Below are 4748 nucleotides of genomic sequence, written 5' to 3'. Positions count from 1 at the left end.
CCCACCTCATCCGTCTATACGAACGGATTATACCACTTTTATTGGGGATGGGGGTTTCTATAGACAAATGGTTAGAGCAGAGGTCTTCAAACTACGGCCCTCCAGGTGTTCAGGAACCACAATTCCCATCATGCCTAATCGTGTCTGTGAATGTCAGAGTTTTACAATGCCCCATGGGAGATGTAGTTCCACAACAGCTGGAGGGCCGTAGTTTGAGGATCCCTGGGTTAGAGGCACCCGGATGCTAAAACCATTACGAATGCTAAAAGGAATGTTCCTTTCTGTGTAATCCCACTGGGGGTGGGGGCTGTTCTTACATTATAGAAACCCTCATATTATCCCCCATACACCCCCATTTTAATATTGTACAACCAGTACAGTCCTCATCATTCTCTCTTATCAATTCTTGGTCTACAGGTAGCCTGTATACATCACATGACCAATGAGGATGGAGGAGGACCGGAGTCACATGACTGAGAGGATACTAAACCTCACCCTGGAGATCATCTACCTGCTGACCGGAGAGGTGAGGAGGATTCTGGGAGGTCACATGACATCACTCTTATCTCTATTAATAATACAGACCTGACCGGAGAGGTGAGGAGGATTCTGGGAGGTCACATGACATCACTCTTATCTCTATTAATAATACACAGACCTGACCGGAGAGGTGGGGAGGATTCTGGGATTCTAACATGATATTTCTATTGGTTCCTCAATACAGAGATTTCCTCTTGTGAAGTCAGGTGATCATATGACCATCACAGTGCCTCCATGTGACTCCCTAAAACCTGAGAGACACAACATGGAGAAGATTCTAGAAGTCACCAAGAAGATGATGGAGCTGCTGACAGGAGAGGTGAGGAGGATTCTGGGACATTATCCAGTAACAGACAAGGGGTGTGTCTGGATGGTGACTGTATCATTGTGTGTGTCAGGTTCCTATAAGGTGTCAGGATGTCACTGTCTATTTCTTTTATATCCAGAGTGAAAATGTGAGTGATTATAATATTGTCATTAAAGAAGAGTATAAAGAGGAGGATGAGGAGTATGGAGTGATGGAGGAGTTTTCAAAAGGACACAAGGATATGATGAAGCCACCTAATACCAGGAACCCACCAGAGAGATGTCCCCGTCCTCTGTATTCCCGGGATTCCACACAGGAAGGTCACACCATCCCCCACCATCATCAGGTAGATGAGGAAGAATTATTGGTAGTTATGATTTATACACAAGCATGTTTATTATAATGAATGTTTTATTCTATATTCAGAGTGGAAACCTCGGGGATGATAATATTGATATTAAAGAAGAGTATAAAGAGGAGGATGAGGAGTATGGAGGGATGGAGGAGTTTTCAGAAGGACACAAGGATATGATGGAGCCACCTAATACCAGGAACCCACCAGAGAGATGTCCCCGTCCTCTGTATTCCCGGGATTCCACACAGGAAGGTCACACCATCCCCCACTGTTACAAGGTCGGTGGGGCGGAGCATCTAGAACATGGACTGGTGGAGATGATGTGTGGATTTTGTATGTAAGTTTATATCTTACAGATGATATTCTCTCTCATTCTCTTGGTTTAGAGTGGAGATCCAATCGATATAGAATTTGAGGTGAAATCAGAAGAAGAAGAGACGTATGTGAGGGATGATCAGCAGTCTATGGAGGAGGATGGAATAACGGGGACATTTATAGAGGAGGACACTCCTACAGAGATCAGCACAGGTGGGTCATTAACACTAAATCCATTCCTCCACCCATACTGCTCACTGATTGGTCCAGAGTAGCCTATAATACCCTGGTCACTTTCCTGAGCTGGGTATGGATTTTAAGGGGGAACCCACACACCAAAAAAAAACAACGTGGGGTCCACCCAATATACATACCAGGCCCTTATCCGAGCATGCAGCCCGGTAGGCCAGAAAAAGGGGGGGCAGTTAAGCCCTCCCCCTCCTAAACCGTAGCAAGCCACATGCCCTCAACATAGGGGGTGCCTACCCCAAAGCACTTATCACAATGTTGATGAGGACAAGGACATCTTCCCAACAACTCTGACCGATGGCTGTGGGGGTCTGGGACAGGGGGCTTATCGGAATCTGGAAGTCCCCTTTAACAAGGAAACCCCCAGATCCCAGCCTCACCCCCCATGTGAAGGGGTATGGGGTACAAAGTACAACTACTCATTCACCAAAAAAGTGTAAAAATAAATAAAATAAGGAGGCAGTTTTTTACAATTACTTTATTAAAAATAAAAAATAAATGTTCCCCCGATGTAGAGCCATTTTCAATCACGATGCCCTCCGGGCCTAAAAAAAACACTCTTCTATCCACTAAGACAAACGGTTCCCTTGTGACGTCACCAACTGGTGCAGGCTGGGTTCACTTCTCGGCCTTTTGGCTAAGATCAAGTGTAGTATCTGTTCTTATCAGTTGCCAGTAGGTGGTGCTATGCTAACCGTCCTGAGTACATGGCGAGGTGGAAAGGGATGGCGGTTGGCAGATGCTAAGCCTGCTGGCGCGGAGGCGGAGGCCTTCTGATTTGGACAGAGAGGCATGAGGTCGAAGCTGAAGGGCTGGGCCTCTGGCCTGGATTTTGTGGTGCCTGCCCCAGTCAGTTGTTCAGGAGAGAACACTACCTCCTCCTTCCCCTTGGGGGGAGCGGTTAGTATTTCCCGAACGTGATTAGGAGGGAGTGATGGGAGTAGGGGGAATAGCCGTCTGAGGTGGGCTCTCCCTAATCTCTCAGAACTCCTACCTTCCTGCCAGGGAAGGGTGCTGCTGGGCCGGGGGTCAGGGTCCGTTGAAAAGCCTGTGGAGATAGTGCCCCTGGAATGGCAGTCCAGGGGTGCCATACATTGCACGAGTGTCTGAGAGGGCACTTACAAGTGTGGCACCTTGGTCACATCTCCACATACACTTTTTTACCACCTGCCTCTAGGGCCGAGCCTTTTGGCTAGGACCAGGTGAATTTTTGTTTCCTGGCCGGAGGGCTGGCCATCGTATTGCACGATGGTCACTTTCTACTCACCTCTCCCGCCTTCTTTCTCCCCCACTTTCTTTTTTATTTTACCCCTGTGTTGTCACTTTTATGTCTTGTTTTTGTTGGTGCACAATTTGTACACCTTGTGTGTGATAAGTAGGGTGCCGGTCCTCAGGCCAGCCCTGAACGTCTTGGGAGTAGGTGGACATGGCCTTCTGGCTTAGTTCACCTGCTCTCATGGGGTCTCCCTTCGGGGGAGCCTCACCAAGGAGGGTTCTGTTTCGGCAGACCCTCCAAGAAAGTTGGGTCCGTGTCGGCTTTGGCTGCATGGACCACCGATTACCTCAGTCCCTGCCAGGAGCCTAACGCCCTGGAGGATCAGGGTTGGGTCCTTTTCAGATGACCATTTGACGTTTTCACCCGTCTGCACGTTTTTGTGAACACTCTTTATGAGGTTGTGTTTTGCACGCCACAAGCTTTTCAATAGAAACTGGTGAATGCTGGGTTTCTTACGTACATCACAAGGGGGCAGTGCTACCAGGTGATGTAACCAGGTGGCGCCGCCCATACTTGTATAAGAGCAGTCAAACAGCATGCCATGTATTGCCCTAGTTGACAGAAGAGCATTTTTTTTCAGGCCCGCCAACGGCTGTGTGATTGAGGATGGATCTACATCAGGGAACATTGGGCCAGATCCTCAAAACTGCTGTTATGCCGTCGTATGCCTGTTTCTAACTATGGAACTGATCCACAGAATCAGTTTTCCATAGTTAGGCAGAAGATCCGGCATGTGTAAGGGACTTACACTGCCGGATCTTAGGATGCAGTACCGCATCCGCCGCTGGGGGCATTTGTGTCGAAATGCCGCCTCAGGTATGCAAATTAGCACTTACGGAGATCCACGAAGCTTTTCAGCTTCGTTTTTTCTCCGTAAGTTTTAGTTTGCAAACGCAAAATTAGGGCTGCTTTTACAAAGTGTAAACTGTTTACACCATGTAAAAACAGACCCTTCTGTCCAGCGACGCAATTTTTTTTTTGTTTTGAATTTTTTTTTTCGCGCTGTATCTTTTTTTTTTCCCGACGCAGCTTTATTGACCCGTCGCAATCCACAAAGCTCGGCGTAACGTAATTTCGCGCTATGCACGTCGGGAAAATGACGTCACGAGCATGCGTAGTACGGCCGGCGCGGGAGCGCGCCTCATTTAAATGGGAATCGCCCCCATGAAAAGAGGAACGCCTTGCGCCGGCGGAATTTAAGTTACACAGCCAAAAATTTCTAGGTAAGTGCTTTGTGGATCGGGCACTTAGGTAGAAATTTTAAGGCAGTGTAACTTAAATGGGAAAAATTAAGTTACGCTGGATCTTTGTGGATTACCCCCATTGTTTTTCTATTTTTAATAAAGAAATTGTCAAAAACTGCCTTCTGTTTTTATTTATTTTTACCCTTTTTCTTGTTGAATGGGTAGGGGTACAATGTACCCCATACTCCTTCACATAGGAAGGGGGCCTGCAATCTAGGGGCCCTCTTGTAAAAAGGGGGCTTCCAGATTCCAATAAGCATCCTGCCAGCAGACCCCCACAACCACCGCCCAGGGTTGTAGGAAAGAGGCCTTTGTCTCCATCAACATGGGAACGGGCTGCTTTGGGGTGGGGGCAAGTTACCTTGAGGGGGAAATTGTACGATCCTCAGAGACAAAGCTGCCTGATGTGGGAGGAGTCCTGGTTTAGGGGAACCAATCAGCTCATGTCTAGTAATAATCTTT

The 4748-nt window shown here is 47.7% G+C and overlaps 1 pseudogene; it reads left to right on the top strand.

Moving 5' to 3' along the window:
- The first annotated feature begins 2383 nt into the window (after positions 1 to 2383).
- On the top strand, positions 2384 to 2466 carry LOC120912535 (annotated as a pseudogene).
- Positions 2467 to 4748: the final 2282 nt, after the last annotated feature.

This window comes from Rana temporaria, chromosome 8, assembly GCF_905171775.1.
Source record: "Rana temporaria chromosome 8, aRanTem1.1, whole genome shotgun sequence".
Taxonomy (NCBI): domain Eukaryota; kingdom Metazoa; phylum Chordata; class Amphibia; order Anura; family Ranidae; genus Rana; species Rana temporaria.
Note: the sequence above shows the minus strand (reverse complement) of the source record. Positions and strands in the feature narration are given on the sequence as shown.